Raw genomic sequence first — 21173 nt, forward strand, 5'->3', positions numbered from 1 at the left:
TAAAACTTTCTTTTAAAACACATTTTCATTGTATTATATGTAAATACTGTTCAGAAACATCAAGCGTTCACGTCCAGCGGTCTTTGAAAAAATTCAGCTGAGTCGGCGTGGAACCATCAAGAAAACAGAATTCTATAGGGAACAGAAACCTACCAGATTTAACAGCTGAATTTACTTGACAAATATATGCCAAAACATTGCCGATTTCTCTGCTCTGGAGAAAACTATTTTCTTTAACGAAGTGAGTCAAACCCCACCCAATCAACACAAAAAAACAAGGAAACATTATGGACGATTTTGCGTGCATTAAACTAACGTACTTGACTACAGAACGCCGCACAGGTATGTTTGCTTTTTACTATTTATTTTCGTGGACTATTGTGAAGCTACCTGTTTGTGAACACTTCGAACCGTTTCCTTTTCATTCAGTAACAGGAGAACTCATTGTCGAGCTGCGCTAGAGGATTTAACGCAGTTTAATTCCATCTGATTCATTCGGTCATGCATAATACCTTAAAACTGAGAATTATATCTGTTGTAAAAGGGTGGAGGGCTAGTTATAAAGGCTATAATGTACATAGAAGTGTGCAGGTGGCTGTTTGTTCAGGAGTAGGGGGCCCACAAGTGTATGCTTGCCTAGGGCCCAGCGATGGGTTAATCCGGCCCTGCCTGAGTGTGCGACTGACACACTCCAGGTAATCAAGCTATTAAAACTTGGGTGAAACTGCCATGCAATAGGCATCTGATTTCCACCCATGTTTACTGTTCTCCCTGAGGACTCAAGTAACTAATGGAATTTTTATGGTGCTGTATACTGTACATTGCACTTACAGTATGTGCACTGGCTATACCTGATCTGCAGACCCTGGAGACCAGAAGAAAACTGCCTTTCCCTAAGTAGAAAATTATGCAGCCACGGATTATAATTTGCACAGCAGTGGAGAGATCGCTAAAAATCAATTCCTTGAAAGCGAGGCCATTGAAGTCGCACGGGCAGTGCAAGCGTGGTCACCAATTGGCCAGGCAGGGGCCACATGACAGAGTCCAGCAGAGAGGGTAATAATAGACCCCTCTCGGAGTAGAGAGCTGAAGGCTGGACGTGTACCAAAATCCCTCTACCACACACAGGCATGGCATTGTTAGCCATTCAGCAAGCTCCTTCTCCGGGCACTTCATCATTCAATTAGGACAGCTTTCACACTGCAGCCTGACAGAAAAGGACCTTCAATCAAACTAAAAGCTTCGCACAGACGCTGGAGAGCTTGAAAAAGGGCTCCCAGTTGTCAGACCAGTTTCATTTTTTTTGTCCTGGTGTTTGAGTAGAAGAGAGCACCGTTTGTTCACGTTTGGTATCTTTCTCTTTCTCCTCTCTAAACCCTAGCAATCGTGCGCTACAGTACTTGAACCTTTTGGAATGGGTGAGGTTTGCGCTAGAGGATGCTGCAACACAGGCTGAATTAAGTGGTACAGTACAGCAAGACAGCTTGCCTTTTTTTGTTTGTTTCTGAGTACGGTGGGGTGGGAACTGCCTTTAGTTCCCCTTTAGGATAGCCTCCCCTCAATCCACATGGGGTGAGAAACAATACATTAGAGTAGCTTACTCAGCCCTGAATCCATCACCTGCTTCTGCTTCGCCCTGCTGGGGCAATGGAAATGCTGGTTCGACATTCTGAGAGACAGCAGGTACTTTACAATGAGTTTAACCATTGTGACTCGAACCTTCTTTGAGGGGACTCTCTTACACAGGAGGGAAAAAATCCCAGCATCAGTCTATCAATGACCTTTCAGCAGGAACATGCAGCATACATCCCCCACCAAGAATAGCAAATACTCATAGCAGTTACAAGTACCATAGGAAAAAACATCAATTAGCAAATAGCAGCAGCAAGTGGTTATATTAAATTCAAATTCATTGAAATTGAACACTTAGAAACACATGTGCAGGGTTAACTATTTCGAAATAGTATTTAATATTTTAAGCAAAAGGACCTGAAATGATTTCAAAGTTAAAAGCTGTCTAAAGCTAACCATGCATTTACCGATTACACTGTAGAAGATACCAAATATTTTGCCAAGTTCTGGAACAGATTGGGATGTTATAGATCACAGGAAACAAAACCAGAGAGATAATGATCAACACGAGTCATTACAGCTGAAGTGGACCACATTCCGGGGAAGTGGAATACCCACTATTTCTTTAAGCCTAAAAACTGCACGTGTCATCTCAAACACATTAAAGCCCTTCAAACAGAGAAGTGAGTCACGTAATGCCAAAGTTAAACGTTTCCTAAAGTAATACTGTATATAAATAAGCAGCGGTAATGTACGTCAGGATATCCTGGGCTTACAGCTCAGCACAGAAACTGACTCAGTGACCATAAGCGAGTCACTGTACCCTCTCAGTCAAACCAGGGGCCCACTACAAACAAGACTTTACATACATCTTCCATGTCTCCACTACCCATTGTTGACATGCTCAGACATGTTCTTAGTAAGAACCGTGCACTTTAATATTTTCCAACTGCATGAAGGTCTGTATTTAACTTGCTTTATAAAGGGATATTGATGAGCCAGAAGTTGAAGATCTTTGACCACACAGTCCTGATTATACTATCGTCTGCTGCATGGGCATTAACTGTACCTGTACTGGGAGCTCTTCTCATTCTCACTGAGACCTCGAGGATATTCACTGTAACAGTGCTGTGGCAGCAAACATGTCGCTTTAACTGATCAATGGTGGACAAATTCCCAATCACACGCTTTTGTGAAATCTTTATCGACTTCTCAACAGGGATGAAAATAACACTCCTATTGCATAGCAGTTTCACCCATTTCAGGATTTATTACAAGCTTGATTAGCCATAATGTATAGGTAACAAACTCAGGAAAACAGGAATGGATCAAATTGCTATACTGCAATGGGAGTCTTATTTCCGTCTCTGATAGACTCACTTAATATTGGAAAAAGTACATCCAAACCATTGTGTAGGACCAGGGCATTGTGGGTAAACCCATGGACTATTGCTTCAAACATTCCTTTAAAAGATATCTGGCTACAGTAAGTGGCAAATAAATGAATTGCTCTCTGTTAACCACTTCAGATCCAGCACTGTGTACCCCTTCTGGGTTCATTACTTTCCTCAAACTACTTTCCTAACATTTTTTTGTTTACCTCAAATTTTCAGGTAATTCGTTGACTAAACAAGACCTTTCCTAATCAGAAATCGGTTTCTAGCTCATATGTTAACCCTTTGCAGACAGGGCTTGCTATTTTAGATCCAAGTGTCTGGTTACAAAGCCAATTTTTCAATTTTCTGCTCCCCACAAAATGAGGCAGGGTTTCCTGTAGAAAAGGCTTTGATGGAAAGGTATGTATGTGGCAGATTCTTTGAGAAGCGAGTCAGAAGCACAGCTATAAATCCCAATCCTCTACTCCTATTTACGTGCAGTAGCAACTAGCTTAAAATTGTGTACTGCTACTTTGCTTGTTATTTTGAAAGATGTGCATTATCCATGAGCAACCCAACATGTGCTCTTTATAATATTTATAATCTGAAACGGATGCACGGTACAAAAAAGACCAGCGGCACAAAAGTTATTAAAACAAACATGAAAACACAACCGAGTTTCAGTGGAATATAAAAGAAGTTGTCGATTTGTTTCTGGCAACTCAATACCCAGCAAACTCTTTACATAAGGCTTAACCCCGTAACCTCCAAACATTTCTAACATAGTTGTCAGTCCACAACCAAGCAACAACAATAAAACTCCATCAACCTGGAAAGCCACAGTACTGCATCTACAAACTCTGGTTACCACTAATCTCGGACTACCTTAATTATATTCACCGCTCCTTTCGTTCTGTATAACTAGCATTAATCATTTGAAAATTGTCTGTGCTACTGTCAGATAGAGAGCTATCGCATACAGAATACTGACCGTTCAATATTTCAGGGTCTCAAATGTCTTATATTTCGTAGGTTTGTGTGGTCTCATGTAAAACAAATGACGAATTTCACAACCAAATTAAACATTTCCTCTTAAACCTGGTTTCAAGAGCTGGAAAAAAAATAGGATATTTTGTACTGTATTACTCTTTAGTTCTCTATCAAAATGACCTATCAAGGAAAGTAGAGAAATACCTGTGTCCAGCAGACTCTGGGTTATTAAGATGTTGTTACGGCATTGTTTTTTTTTTTTGTACAATATCTTTGATACTGCTGTTTATAAATTGTGCTATATGAACGAACACAAACATGGCTATTTGTCCCGGCACTAGTTTTGGCAACAGACATTTTAACATGACCAGTGTGCTACATTGGACACTGCTGATTCCTGATGCAAGGGGACCCACAGCAGGAGTTGGACATGCTGTAGAGATCATACCGACTGTTCAAAATGTTTATGTTCGGAACCCTTTATGCAACAATTCAGGCTTGGAACAGGATGGAAAATGGCTGCTTTAACAGACCTACAAAGCATTCCATTCCAAATGAAAGCGTTGCTATAGATACCCACATGGTAAGCTCCATTGGGCCCACATTGTCCAATAGAATGATACTTTTTTCAAACCATGCGCATTATGCATGTTCATAGCTGTGCGTGTGTGATGTATCTGGGTTTTGGGCATGTTTGGCTCTCTGGATGATTTCTCACATGGGAGAATGATGTTTTTCTTGTTTCACACCAACCATCCAGTCCCTGTGGGGAAGAATGGAGACTCCTTCAGTTTGAAGCTCTGTGTATTCTGCACATCTCCTAAATGAATCTGTTCTCCCTGTAGAATCAACACTCCACACACTTGCTCACCACACTGACTATCTGTCAGGATGTGTGAAAAATGTGATTCACAGAAACACAAGTACTTTTTCAGGAGGATTTAAAGAAAAATATTGAAGTTCCATTTGCAGTTCTGCGTATCTGCACAATTTGAAAGCAGATTTCTTTTAGTTTCAGATCTGTTGCCTTTTAAATCCAGTTTTTAAAACGTGACTGCGTTGACAAAGGCTGGTAGAAACAAGTAATCAGGAATTTAAAACCCAAACAAAAAAAAATAACCCAAATGAAGACCACAACAGCATAAAAACAACTTATTTTAGACATACCCTTGACAAAATATGGTTAGTTTGTATTTGTTACTGCCATATAAAGATATAAAAAATGTACATTTGAAATGAATGTGCTGTACTGTGGTAAAGGACAGCAGTTAGAATGATAGCTGGAGAAACGCTTTCCCAAAGAGAACGAAAACTAAATCACTTTTTGGTGCCGTCGTCAGTCTATGTCCTGGACTGGTTTTAAACACAGCTTGCAATAACTACATGTGTGTAAAATCTTACTGTAAAGGAAAAAAGTATTTAACCCAAAATAGACTAAGAAAATAAAATCTCTAGAAAGCCGAGACTCATACATCGTCTCTAGTTACTGCAGCAATCTAAATGCACAGTATAAATATGTAGGTCACCACTGGGGTCAAGGGTCAAAGGAGAGTTTCCTGGATCACACAGAAAAATGCCTTTGAGAAAAAGCAAGAATGACATAACACTGCCGGGGAAAAAAAGACTAATTCAAAGCCCAGTGGTTAATGTAATTTTAATTAGGACAGTCTAGAAATATTTCATTAGAATGCAGCGCAACATAGGATGCCTGAAGTACTTTTAATTGGTACCAAAACTTACAGTAATTGACGCAGTACATTTAAAAAAAATGTTGCTGCAGTATTTAGATTTATAAGTGATTTGAATAGCATTGCACCAACATCTGTGTGGAATTCATTTTAATCTTGAAAGTGCACCCAAACCCACAAAAAGACACAAAAGAATGCACTGAAAGCGGACAACCCAAATCTTGATGCAAGTTATTTCACCATATAGAATACAGTAGAGCTGCATGCTTGAAGAAAATGCCTCTGCGTTGGATTGTTAATGCACAGCCATTTAAACTCGCAGCATGTCAGCGATTATTGTCACTGCTGTTGCAGACTGCATGCATTTCAAGAACTAGTCGGCAGGTTTACACCAGATGCATATGTACACATGAAGACAGAGGAGTTGTAACAGCTACTGTCATGTTTTTTTTATGTAATCTGATTGTTGTGAAATAAACAGCATAGCAGCTTTAACTCTGAGTTTAAATAATACTTACTCCTTGCAGAATATTAACCCGAATTAAAACAATTTTCTTAACCTTGGATGTGTGCCAAACCTTAACGCGTTTCCCTCTGGTAAACTAAAGATCTGCTTGGTTTAAAGTCTTTGCAAAGCCTGTTGCAACATAAATACTGAATATTATCAATTTCAAACAGTGACCTGCAACTACCTAAGCTTAAGATCATATTAATCCTGCCGAAATTACCAAGCAGGAGGGATTTATTGACACCTTCATTCAAATAAAATACATTAAAAATATACAGCTTTACAAAGAGATTGAATCTGCCCCTGTACAGATCTATAGAAGGGCACAGTAAAGTAACGTGCACAGTCACTTCATCAACTAAGGTGTTCAATTAGTTCTAAGAACTAGTTAGATTATCATTCCCCCTTCTCTTATGTTCAGTGTTGATTCTTTGCCTGTGTTTTACACTTGAAGCATACAGCTCCTCTAAACACTATAATGAAAAGCTGCTACTGCTTCCCAGGACCTACTCACTTCATGTTTTGAGGTTCAAACTCACTTCAGTGGTCAAGCTGCAATCTGGCCATGTGACTTGCAGCAAAAAGTACCAGGATGCAGTTTAGATAGAGGGATCTATTAGAATTATTTGCATATTCTGAAACAATCTAAATAATTAAAAGGGAGACAAGCAATAAGCTTAGCCCTCCAGGGGAAATGATTTCATAAGAGAGAGAGACTGTATCTTAGTAAATGGGTGCAACACAAGATACAGGACAACGTGTAGTTTTGTACAGTTAGTGTGAACACATACACCATGCCTTATCTTTTTACACAGCATACAAAGTACCCCAGCAGGACGTTACATGTATTGGGATGCATATTCTACTGTCATCTTCAGATTGTGTATAGTCTCCTATTACTAGTAACCTTTAAAAAATGTTGTTTTGTTTTTTTAAAACAGTATAAAAAAAACTACACTGCAATAAACACACACAAAAAAATGTATGGGAAAGCTTTGTGGAAATTACACATGTTCTTAATTTTGCAGCTGGCTAGGTTTCTTGGACAAACCTGAGAGCAAATTATCATAGTTTACATTTGTTTCGTTTCAATCACTTCATACACTGGGACATGTACAAGATTCAAAATGCAACCTGTAATGTTTTATTTGTACCCAAGTTTGTTTCTTCCTAGATTTGCACTAGTAACAGTGTGCTTCTGCTTTAAGAAAACGGGGGAAATATTTCAATGCAAATGCACAGTGTTAGATATTCAAAGGGACATGCTCATCAAATCACTGTGAAATAAAAGCCACCTGATTAAGAGTAAGCTGTTGTGCTTTTCTAGACGAATACTGAACAACAACAAACACCAAAACAAGACAACACACAAGGAAGAAAAACGAAACCTTGAAGAGACCCCTGAGGTTTCAGCATTCTGGTCATCTTTTCAAAACAGAAACGTTAATTTAACAGCTCTTATTTGTTCAAAAATGCTATTGTTAGTCTTGTTTTTTCATTCTGTTCTTGTGTATTTAGGCAAAAAAAAAAAACACGACAGGTACAGTAGAAGGACTGATCTGTGGGTACTAATGTACATAGTCGTCAAATACTCACACTCACTACACTGCTTAATTAAAATCCTATATAAGTAAGAATTAAGTTTGACGACACCTGCTGTGGACACAATTTAGACTATATAAATAAATATTGTGCTTCAAAAGAATTATCAAGTGAATCATCCCTTCATTTGCTGTTACAGAACATGGCTCAAACATCTAACACCTTCCTCTTACTATTTTAGATGTTGAATATTGCAAGTACAGTTAGAATGTTGATGGTGTACACAAAAGGGATTGTGAATGAATCTTAATATACGAGCAGAGGTTGTGGCTCCGCGCACAACCCAAATCCCATAAAAAAAAAACTCAGATGTGCTGTTTTAACATTTGTGAAACTAAAAAAATATATATTTTAGAAAGGGCAGATTTACTTACTAAAATTGTTACTCCAGTGCAATTATTGCAGCAGAACTGACAACCCAGTTAGGGACAAAAAGGAGCTTTTAAAATGACCATTTCTAATTAATTTTATTTCCCCATTTTAGTATAATAAAAGTGAAAGAATTGCTTCACTTACAAGACTGTACCAGTTTTTTGATAACCTGGACTCTTCTCTCGTTAAGTCAACATACAAAAGGATTGGTGGTTACAAACAGTCCACACAAGACTAGATCACTTGTACTTGAAATTAAAGGAGGGTTTAAAAGACCCTCCCTCCCTCTACAGAATAAACACCCAAAAAGATTGACAACAGGACATAGTACCCTCCCATAAGATAACGTATCAAATAGAAAAGCATGTGTCAGTTGCATGTTCTGGCAACACACCACTACAGAAAAAGACATTTTAAAAAAGGATCAGTTTGAAATCTCAAAACAAAGAGACCAGAACTAACACGCTGCTGGGAAGGGAGAGACCTACCACGCTGTACTTTCAAAACACATTTTAATCCTGACAACTCCACTGCACTCGAAGCATTACTGAAAGACAAAAACCTACTGTACACCTAACTTTACAGCAAAGGCTGTTGGGGGGGGGGGGGGGGGGGGGGGGGGGAGAAAAGGATGCTGTGGATGTTTGAAGTGGCTTATTTCAGGAATATATATGTAAGGATTTAGACTTTTAAAAAGTAGTAAAACAACAAGGCCACATTTAAAAACTACCAATAGCTTGTTTTGTGGTTTTGTTTTCAAAACAAGGTATATTCTGTAAACAGTAAAATCAGAGATAAGTCTCTTTCTTCCTGGCCAGGTAAACTCAATGGAAACCCAATCGGAAATATAGTTCCCAATTCTAATCCCACATGCTTCAACCTTCTACTTATTGAATTTGTAAATGCCAGAAAATCCCCCATTTTTTCTGAAATGATTTAATACTGAACTGTTTTTTTTCTGTTTGTTTGTTTTTTTTAAGCAATTGGGCTATACCTTTGTGGGTATTTTTTTTTTTTTTTTTTTTTTTTTTTTTTTAGCATTTATTTAGTTTTTACAAAAGTGCAAAATCCATAGAATTTATTTTTAAATATCTGTACAGAAACTGCAAAATCCAATTACAGATCAACAACTAAGAATGTAATTTCTTTACAATTAACATATTTCCTTTTTTTCACTTAAGGGTCTAATAGTGTGCTCAGCAAAGCACAGTCAATTCTTTTCAAATAAAATAATACATCTTACTATCTGTTTCAACTGCCATTGCAGTGTCAATAAGAAAGCCATTGTTTTGTGACAATCCCATTTCCATGTCCTTATTGAGTAGCCTGGGGCTCTAGAATAGGTTTGTTTGGCTTCCTTCTGTCACAGTTTAACATATCCAGACTGCTTTGCTTTAAATATGTTATGCTTCATCTGAAAGCTTTACTATTCCCTACACAAACTATAAAGTCTTAGAGGAGATGGACTGAGGACTATTTTAAAAGTACTGTTAAAATTAATATTGGCTTTAAATATTTCTTATAATATTACTGTCCTTTAGCAGCTAATAATTTAGCTTATTTTGGAACAAGTAAAAACACCCATTTACAACGTTTAAAAACAACAAACAAGAATCTCATTGTTCATTATTGAGCAGTCCCACTAAATTCGATCCAATACACCGTTTACTTGTGCTACATTTGTTTTAACTAAGCCCTGAAAGACTCTGCAGTGCACATTGTCAGTTGTACACCGTGGTAAGTATTTGTATCAGACATGCTTTCCTTTTCTAACGCTGAGCATTATTTATATGGTATTTCAGTTCAACAAAGGAATAATTTAACTTTCCAATATGATGACGATTGATCTTCTACTATAGAGGAAACTGCTCTCTATAGCAGAAAGGGTTGCATTGCACAGAAGGAGACCTTTTGTTCATTTTTATTTAAGAATAAAATGAATTGCTTATTGCTCGACCTTATGGAAACATTTATTGGAAAACCCCCTTAGAAGCAGCGCAATTTATTTCAAAGCCGCGTCAACTGTTAATCTTAAAACATGATTTAAAAAGCGTGCTGTAGAAAAAAAAAATTAGATACACAATTTACACAGACGTTTATAATGTTACTAAAATCATGTTTCTCTCTTCAAAACAGCAAACACCCCCTCTCTGCGTATTCATAAACAAACAAAAACAGATTTTTTTGTTTTAAATCAACAAATATCTTAATCGGCAAATTGAAACCAAAACCACCACATTATGTTCTAAACGCCGAACAGATAATCGCTTTATTACACCAACAATGTTTGATCGGAATTTGTTTTAAAACTTTGTTTGTTTGTTTTAAAGAAAATTGTACTTTTTCGATGTATAGTTAAAAGTATCGGGGTACAAATAGCACACTTGAAAAACAACAAAAACAACTTAGCCATGTTCGCTATTTTGCACGGTTTAAAAATAACTGTGATTAAATAAAATGAAGCATAACCGCCCTAGAATCTCTATCTGACTGCAGACGCATGGTCATAAGGTAAATACATATTAAATAAAATGTATTACTTGATCAAAGTTGACACCTTTTACAAATACTTAAACATATTGAATTGCAAAAGACAAGTATTCTGACTAACGACGATAAAAACTAAAACTGCCAACTTTCCGACAAACCGAACACTCGATCACGTAATTAACAATTAAATACCCCAGATGCTCGTCCACGGCTAAGCGAAATAATCACTTTAATACCTTTCTTTCCACCTGAAATTATATTTATTCTTTAATCCACCAAAACATTTTAAGCAACTTAATAGATGGGGATTACCATCCGATCCCCTGCGAAAAAAAAAACTCTCAGACCCCATAATAAAAACCTTAGCTTAACTGAAGCCACATTAGGAAGACTTACAAAAAGAGCACAGTTACCCACCAAAAAGTTTCCAGCACTTCAGTGGTCAATTTCACAGGGAACCCCTGTACCATTGTGACCCAGACCAAACGCAAACCTACCGTGGGATCTCCCACGTTGCCTTTCTGAGCCTTTCTCTCCTCGATATGTGATTTTATTATTTTTTCCAATTTTTTTCAGTATTTTTTCTTTTTTCAGGGCCTGAAAGTCTCTTCTCCCGCAGGCTGCTCTGCACTACAGCTATGGAGCGGGAGCATTGTGGGAGTGACGTCAGACACTTTCACAAACTCTTTTTTTTATTATTTTTTTTTTTTTTTTTTTTTTTTTTTTTTTTTTTTTTTTTTTTACAGGGCTGGTAAACTTTTAGGTGGCGTTGAAAGTACTTCTAAAAAAATAAATAAATAAATAACAAAAAATAAGCAAAACGTTGTTTAAAATAATGAACAACAGCCTGTGTTAAATACCTTACTTGAAACAAAATATAACCACATTGTTAAAATCTAGCGACACAGAATTTTTAACGTCTTATTCGTCATAATGTAGCTATAAATCAATCGATAATGTAAACAAGTTGCTGAACTGTTCCTAATATGGTTTTAATGTATGGAAACATAGTAGAGCACATTCATTTTGAATCGTAGCATGCAACAGCGGTGCAACACGTATAAATCGCTGGGGAAAAAGTCTTCATATAGTCTTGCTTGTGTTATTGGGGGTTTAAATACGTTTTAATTGTAGGTCAAGTCATGCAGAATATGCATTGTAATACATTTTAATTGTATACCAGATGTCAAGAGTTCAACTCAAGAAATGGTTACATATTTCAAATGTTTGATGGAGATCACAGTATGTCAGGGGTTGTGTTTTTAGTTTGTTTGATTGTTTTGATTAATGGCTTCAGTTGCACCTGGCTGTCAGATGTCAAGAGTTCAACTGAAATTGTATTCGTTTATTATTATTATTATTATTATTATATTATTATTATTATTATTATTATTATTATTATTATTATTGTTGTTGTTTAAAAAAAAAAACTATGTTTTTTTCTGTTCAAAATGACAGACAGTTCCACTAGTAAATAAATACCCTTTAGCTCCAGTAAGGGTTAGGCCCTTGGGGTTATTTGTTTGAGGTGTTCTGCACAGTATTCTTGTCATTAGGGCTGTAAGGAATTACTTCCAGGGCACTTAAGCTCGTTTCCTCATGCCTCACAATTGTTCAACACATTTAAATCACAATCATAATTGTATGAAATGTTGTCAACTCAGGAAAGTGGGAATTCCATAAACCTAGCTTGGGTTTACCAGTTGAGTCTAATTTACCTTTCACAGAAACGTTTTAATATGTTAACAAATGTGTTTCTTTTATTTGTTGCCAGTAACTTTCTGCACACATATGTTCAGATAAACATTTCTGTACACTTTTTGGGAGCATAGTAACTATGTTTTTGCTTAGAGAAGATTGCACTAGTTCTTTCTTAAAGGAAAAACAATTAATAATTCATTAAAAAAAAACTTTAAAATGATATACACAGTTTATTTTCTAGTTTAGAAAAAAAAAAAACAGCTTCAACGTCCAACTTATTTAAATCGCAATCTTGATAGTTTTTTACATTTGGTTTAGATTGAGTATTCTTTTACAGTTTAACTGTATTTATGTTTTGACATCAAAATATATTGAATTTATGGATTTTAAAGGTTGGTGCATTTATTTAAACAGCAGCCAGTAATTTTTATGCAGGTACTGTTACTGTTCAAACAATTACCAGCACCTGAACAGTATGCAGGTATTAGTATATTACATGTATGCTATCTGACACAAGAAAAGCCAAACCCATCTGATGCTTAGGAGATTTGTATTCTTACTCAGCAAACTGTGCTTTTGATAAGTTGTATTGTTTCGTTTGTAAGAAATTGAAGCCTATGTTCTGTTATATTGTTAACACTGGAAGTGTTTTAAACACATATAAAAGATGAAATATAATGTCATTGTCCAGCTTTTTGTCAATTGGATTGCATAATATCAGTAGTCCTTTACATCATTTTCTATTCTTGTATACCTGGGCATATTTTGCAATGTTTTAGTGTGTGAAAAACTGGAGCCACTAAATAGGAAATACGTTAAGCTTTGGTCTTTAAACTTTAGTAACTTACTGCATCGCTATTGTTGTACTTTTACAGACATTCAAAGCTGATTCACATAGAGTTTTCCATTTCGAAGGACATCAACACACAGAACTTTAATTTAACAAACACATTTTAAGAGGTTTATTTTTTATTTTGGTTAAATCACATAGTATAAGCTTGTACATCCAGTGCAAAATTAAGGGGGAAAAAAAACACTAAACTAAAATGTGCTTTTACTGTTCAAGACTTGTAAGAAATTGCACAGGTATTCATGAGAGAAAACATTCACACTTTTCTTGTATTTAATTTACAATAACATGCATGACAATTTCTAAGTTTTTAGTAAACCTGCATTACGAAAATGATTTTATTGTAATAGGTTTGCAGTGCAAAATCAGTTCAGCTTAAGGTTACAGCAAAAAAAAAAAAAAATTATATTATAAAAATTATTATATTTTATAATCAGCTCTTGTATTAATTTGTAAAATCAGTATTAGTCAAAAATACGTGAAATGGGTTGAATGGCATTGCTTGCAACAGTGCATGCTGCTGCTTTCTTTGTACACAGTGCAGTGCATCACATTGTAACATTGATTCTTGTTTAAACTTCTATAAAAAGATACAGATTACTCACACGGAATGTATTGTGTTGCCACTGTAGCTGATTGTTAATGACAGTGACCTTTAGTGTCTTCTCTATTTGTTTGATTCCCACCAGCATCCCACTGCTGACTGTGAGTAATCTAACCTAACTGTAAACAAGCTTTTCACTCCAATCTTACCCTACATAAATAAATAGATGAAATTAGCACAAGGCAATTTATTGGCCATATTTGGTAACCAAAGTCAAAGTTGTTTAGGTTCGAAAAGCATTCGTTCTAGACAACTTTAGTAAAAGAATCTGCTTTCAATCTAAATGTATTTTTGCTAAATTAAAGTTCATTGTAAAATATTGAATTGTGATTGTGAAATTAATCTAGAAACTACAAATATACTGCAAAGAGAATACAAAGAATGCACTGTGAATGATAAAAGAAGATTCAAATTCGATGTAGGCGGATTCGCTCCAGTGCAAAATTAACACCATTTTATCTGGGGGCACATAGGATCACTTCAAATTCCTACTCACATGAGATATGTTGGTTATTGCTAGTTGCTTTGATATGGAGAACATTGTTATAAAAACTAGCAAAAACCAGCTTGGTTGCAAGTCTGACTGGTTCTTTTTTTGTTCGTCTTTGTTGATTTCACATTTATAAACACAAAAAAATGAGCATTAATACATTCAACAACAAACTTTTTGACTAGTCTTTTTCAATGTCTTTCATTTTACAGTTTTCAAATTGTTAATGTTTGCACTGGAACGAAAGCCCAGCACGGAATATCAGAAGAGCAGTTGTAGGGTGAGAATACAAACTGCCCACAGAAAGTGCATTGCAGTGTTTTTGCTTTTCTTGTTGGTCCTGTCTGCTCTGAGGAGGAAGTGTGTTTTATTTGACCAGGACTATAAGCAGTGGGACCAGGGCTACATTCCAGTGGCTCTTCTCCCTAGACTGTGGCAGTAATTATACAAAGAATAACATATCAAAATGCACAGCTCAATGGCAACTATTGGTTTAGAGATGAAATATGTATGCACTAATTAGGCTAAGCGCAACATGAACAATAATTTTGTAATTAAAAAGAAACAAAACATTTGTTGTTGTCATGTTATGTTATGTCAATGACACCAGATTTGCTTTTTCTCCAGTTCAGAAGTTGTGCTGCTTTTTGTTTTCCTACAAGGAAATACAAACTGTTTGCACGGTGGGAAAGAAATTACTTTGCCACACTTTCATGTCCTCAAACTGGCAGTTTAAGTTATTGATTTTTTAAAAAAAATAAGCATTTTGTTCCAGGGTAACATAAATATAAGAGCAGTCTAATTTTTTGTTTGACTAATTGTTTATTTTTGAGTCTCTTACACTTGAATCTGAACATATTTAATTAAAACAAAAACAGATAAATCATTATTAAAAAAAAAAAAACTTAAATCTTTTTATATTCAGGAACAGAAGTTAAAAAAAAAAAAATCGTGGTTCATATTATGTATTTCTAGTTTAAAAGGAAATTAATACTGTACCATATCATCCAATGCTTTGACCTGTATTGGATCCCTGCAGCCTGCAGTATGGTGTGTCTGTGCCTGCTGATAAGAGCCTGGGTGGAACTCTCAGGTTACCATGGTGAACAGAGGGTGTGGAATCCTGGAGGACCAAGTGCAAAATGACTGCACTCCACTCAGTGAAGGACTGCATAATAACATCAATAAATATATCCTTATTTAAAGACAGGAATTACAGGAAAACAATTCAAAGTGAAACAAAGTTAGTGCTGCTTCTTCTTCCAGTTCTCTGGGACTAGCCACACTGTTGTTATCCACAATAATTGTTGTTGATTAAGGGTTTATGTATATGAACACATGTGGGTGAGTGTGTTTAACACGTGGCTGTTTCCTGCATACACGTGAGATATGCATTTAATAATAAAACATGCATTGCATACACATTTCATTACATTTGTCAATGCTATTAAATATCATGCCAAGCAGATCCCACCACTCCAGTTCTTGTAACAAATGATTTATTTGAATTAGAATTTCAATATAAAATAAATAATTTCTTATTTTCTTTTTAGTAAGAAATATATTTGCCAATATCAAAAACATGGTTTAAAAAATAAACACCACATGTGTGAAAAGTATTTTGAAAATCCATAGTTGTAACTCTTATTAGCACTGGCAATATTATATAAACAGCCCCCTTTACTTTTGTGAAGACCCTTAGATTTTTTTCTTGGAAATTTTTACATTTGAAATAAGCAGATATTTGAAGACAATGCAAATGATGAACAGTTGTGGCTGTTTTCTGTTACCTAGTGCAGCAGTTTAAACTCCCTCCAATGGCCTTTGTGCAATCAAACCATGTGACCTAATGCATCAACGAATCCACAGCGGTGTAACAGATGTCAATAAAGTAAACATTCTCAGTCCAATAAAAGTGGGACTAGTAATGCTACTAAAGCAAATTGGAAAATTTATTTTAAAGCATTGGCTAATACCTGTGATGCAGTAACCCAGCATATTAAAATGCCTAATGTGAAATAGGAGCCAGTCTGGACCATGCCCAAGATTGCATGAGGCAGCTACAAAGACAAAATGCTGATAAGTTAACACTGTGTCATTACATCATGTTTGAAGCCTTGACTCATGATTGGCATGGCTTCCAGGAAGTTTAGCAACACAAATGTACAGTACCAGAAAAAAACGCTGTATTGCACTGAAAAACTGACAGATACACTGCTGTGCATGGCATGAATGGAGCCCAGCATCACAGCAAGGATTATGCTACCACTGTGATAGCTAGAGATCTCAGAGCATATCAAGACCATGTAAAAGACAATCTGCCTTCAGTGTCCAGACTGAACCACAACATTTAGGAAGGTTATTCTGGTAAATACAGTATAATGCTGATACAGTACTAGAAATTAACCTACTATTACTGTACAGGATAAATGCACAACTAATCCGTACATCTCCTATTTGTTAACTCCTGTGATTGCCACATCAGCAGTTTTTTTTGTCTGTTCCCTCTTTGTCGTCTTATCAAGAGAAGTGACCCCCCCCCCCCCCCCCCTCCAACTGGATAATGCTTCATCTAACAGGGATCTGAATAAAAAGCCAATCAAGCAATTCTCAGCTTTGTACTTACTGCAACTTCCTCCCTTGTTTGTTTGCCATAAGGGCTATCTCTTTGTGTGGGATTCTACTTCCATAGTCCAGCAGCAGAATCGGGGTCTTTGTTAATAGTATCTCATTATCTACCGCAACAAGCATTTTTGAAATTGCAGGCAGCAGTTTGTAGTGCCTGAGTCTGCCTGAATCCTTACCCACAACTCCAGTTTTATTAAACCTTTAAAGTAAAATCGATTTTGTGAGTAGACAAACACTTAGGTACCTTCATCCGTTTACACTGATTACATGTTTTACCTTACAATCTGCGAGTGATCGTTGATAGATAAATTACCTACAGTTTATTTAAACTTCACTGGCTTCCTGTATTAACAGATGGGTTTAAAAAATGTCTTTTAACTTACGGGATTGTACATGGCATTGATCCAGCAGACATACCTGGCCCCCCCAGGAGTTCTTGATTCTAGAGTCTTGGTTGTCCACCAGCAGTCTAGTACAGAATGTATTTATTATTACTTTTTTTTTTTTTAAATAATAACTCTATAATTTAACAGTAGTATAACACTACCCTCTTACAAAGCTAGTTTCTTAAAAGGTCCAGGTTCTTTAAAGACACCTTCTGTGAGCCAAAAAATCCAGTTTGCTACTAAATCAGCTGGAGCAATGTTATAAATTAGACTTTCAAGCGCTGCTCAAGAAGATACTGGTGATACTGGCAAGAATTTCAGGAAACTCCTTCAGATTATATTTCATCATGTGCTTCTTAAAAAATATGAAAACTGTTTCTTAAAAAGAAAAAAAAAAAAAAACTTTAACAAATAACACAAATAAGGAGCAGAACAGTGAGAGAAATTGCCAGAATGCCTTCAGTTCATTGTGTAATAACTGTGTGTGCAAAACATAGGAAATTGATTAAAAAAATATTAGGTTATGATTTACAACCAGTGTGGTGAGGGTGGTGATAATTAGATTCAGAGCATTCGTTTTTCTCTCCCATTTTGGGGGCATCCCAAAACCCCTTGATTTACAACAACTGCTGCTGCTTGGGTGATTTGATAAAATCATAACCAAATGTTACTTAGTGGGGGTTGTGAATGAATGGGCTCCAGTCCCTGAAGCAGAGCCTTGTTTCCTCGCTTAGCCAAGCCTGAGTACAGGACAGCTTTCCAGCACAGAAACCTGGTAGCAATTGACCAGTGACCACTAACCTTCATTCAGAGTGGAATTAACATACCTCATGAAGTATTTCTTGAGCTAATAGCTGGGTGACTGAGATTGATCTGGCACAACATGAGGAAAACAATAATATTGGAAATGAAAAAAAGGAAGAGGAGTTTTAGCCTGCACCATTCAGAAAGACAAACAGAAATGTAGTGAACAGTATTAGCAAGCTTGTGCATTGTATTTCTTCCATAGTGCCTGCTCTATTCAATTACATTTGAATTACCACTTGCACTGTAATTGCAACTTTGTATTAATAAAGGCAATAATTACCAAAGCAATTATTGCATAATTATGTTGTAGTTATTAATGACTCATGCTATAAATTGTACATTAAGGTCATTACACTGTCAAACCTTTGCTTTTTGCATTGTATGGTAATACTGGTAGATGCATTTGGTTTTGTGGATATTATTAACCCTGTGCATAATGCAGATCATCAGTGTGTAACTGAATTCAAAGGAACATTTGCTACATGAATTTCTCTTTCCCACAAAAAATTGAATTCTAAGCCAACTAAAGACGTTTTGTCTTGCAAGGTTTGTCTTGCAAGCTTTTGAGTAATTTGACGAGTTGAAAATGGGTTCCTATTCTACATTTGCACCATCTCACCAAGAAAAAGGTGCAGCAAAGATGAATGGCAGGCAAACATCATATACAGCTACCTGGTCACATGCCTCACATTGTCAAGTACCACTACTACAACTAATAATAATAATAATAATAATAATAATAATAATAATAATAATAATAATAATAGTAATAATAATAGATTGCCAGATCCAAGCTAATTTTTCTTATGAAAGTAACCAGCTTTCTGATCCTGTCTGTACAATTCCTTAACTGCGTTTGTGGTTGATAATGACCTGTAGCAGCTCGGTCGGTGTCCGTCTCCCCACACACTGCTCCTGTTTTATTCCTTATGTATGCATGCAAGACATATGGTCTAGAGGCAAAGGGGTCAGAGTTTGAATGATAACCAGGATACTCAAGAGTGTATCTGTGTACCTGCAAAGAAAATACTTCTGATCAAGCTATATCTAACTAATAAAAAACCTATACTTAGTGTTTCTGTAATACCTTAGAACACCAGTGTTGCTATTTTTGAGTGTAGCTAATTGCAAACTTCCCTTTGTTCATATAAAACCTAGAAATCCTCACTTATTTTACACGTGCATATGTGTCAGATGAACTAATATAACAAATTATGTTTGATTGACGCAAACCCTTTGATGTTCTACAAGAATGTTGCCAACTCATAGTTGTGCTTTGGTTAGATATGTAGGCCCACAACACATTTAAATACAAAAACAAAAAAACCTGAGGGCCATTGCAAAGAGTTACAGATGTTTTATTTGTAAAACTTTGCTAGAATCAGCATATTTCTCAGAAAAAAAAATATAATTGCTTGTCAAATTTACTTTCACACTCGTTTAGGGTTCAGTGTATTTATCAAATAGCAATGGCACATTTTCCATCTGCCTTATTGTATTGTTTCACTTGCAATTAGTCCAAACATGTGAAATCAATTCCGCGCAATTAATACCTCAAATTAATCACTTCTGTACAAATAACAAACACAAAAAGAATCCCAGCATTCCTTGAGTTACAATTATCATTTCAACAAGATTGATTGCACGTTATGTGAATTCTTTGCAAGTAAAATAATCAGAGTACCCTTTCTATAGCATGTCTTTTTGGTTGTTTTACTGTGAATAACACCATTCAGACACAGACAGGGCAGAAAACACCCAACACATGCTTGCTAAGAAGTACTGGCTACCAGTTAAATATTTGGAGAAAAGTAGGATTTTATGACAGCAATGATTGTTGGAGAGCGCTGGTTTAGAGAAGGATGAAGAGCTGGTTACTAGTCAACTGGCTTACCAGCAAATACAACATGCTGTTCCTTCTGTAGCAGCTATGAATACTGATGACATAGCTCCTACTTTCATTGGTCACCAAGGAACCGTTTACAGTGGTAAAAACACATAGGAAATTGACACTTACATGAACTATTTGAAGTATTGTGTTCTGTAAAACCTGTTGGGAAAACACACAAAACTATTTCAGTTTTCAGAAAACTGTATTCGGTTGGTTACATCAAGAATATTGTAATGTTTTCTTCAAAGTGATCTTTTATATATCCAAGAGCTTTAATGCAAAACAGTTTTAATGGGTTAAATAAAGTTTGATATTCACAAAACGGTCCTAGGCTGTTATTGGTTTCTATAACAATAGTCCAACAGTCATCCAAACCATCTATATTTAAAACTTTAAATAAACTTCACATCATTCTTAAAATCTGCAAATGTATCTGATGTGTATTGCATTATGAGTATTGGAATGTTAGGCATTTTATGGAAAACAACTATACTGTACAGTTTAACAACCATCATATATGAAAAGCATGTGGGCCAGTCTTAGCTGGTTTTACAGACCCTGTTTGGCTAGACAAGACCTTACCTAAGGTAACATTAGGAAGCACAAGATTAGTTCTGTACTGATTGAAGTATGCACCACTCTTCAAAATACAAGTTATAAAATGTAACTTTGTATTTGTAAAACCTACTAGTGTTTCAAAACTATAACTCAAAGTGCTGTTTTTCAAAAATGTTCACCTTTTTTTTGCAAATGCAGCCATGCATTACACAAGCAAATCTAGTGAGGATGAATTCTGATGTTTATAAAGTGTACAACCAAATAAAGACTCAACTTATAAACCTCACCTTCGAAAAGTGTGAAGGTGAAAAAAATAAATAGTATTTTAAAAATATTTGTCATGGGCACATAAATAAATAAACAAATACAATGTCTTCAAGGGGAGCGTTACTGCAGAAGGCTGGCGCACTAACAGTTAACATCTGACTCGCGCACAGTGTTGTGGGAGGTTAGGAATGGCTGCTGACAGAACGACAGTGAAACTTTTAGCTAAAATAGTTTTGTATGCGTCAAGTTTATTACAGTTGCGTTTTATTTTTGCTGCTGCTGGAGTTGTCTGGGATGAGAATGGATACGTGCTGTACTGCCCGTGTATGGGTGAGTATTTAATTAATGATTGTTTTTTAATGCGTTAATATTATTCTGATAGTTTTGAGTTTG

The 21173-nt window shown here is 36.0% G+C and overlaps 1 protein-coding gene and 1 pseudogene across 1 annotated transcript in view; one reads left to right on the forward strand and one right to left on the reverse strand.

Annotated features, from left to right (window-relative positions):
• LOC121319274 (zinc finger protein PLAGL2-like) overlaps positions 1 to 11245 on the reverse strand; it is a 40186-nt gene extending 28941 nt beyond the window's left edge. Inside the window, 1 exon segment of the mRNA XM_041256530.1 lies at positions 11096 to 11245. The gene's annotated coding sequence lies outside the window, so the exon portion shown is untranslated.
• Positions 1 to 21173, forward strand: part of LOC121320169 — a 41503-nt pseudogene that overhangs the window by 14451 nt on the left and 5879 nt on the right.

The sequence above is a fragment of the Polyodon spathula genome, chromosome 8 (genome assembly GCF_017654505.1).
Source record: "Polyodon spathula isolate WHYD16114869_AA chromosome 8, ASM1765450v1, whole genome shotgun sequence".
NCBI lineage: Eukaryota > Metazoa > Chordata > Actinopteri > Acipenseriformes > Polyodontidae > Polyodon > Polyodon spathula.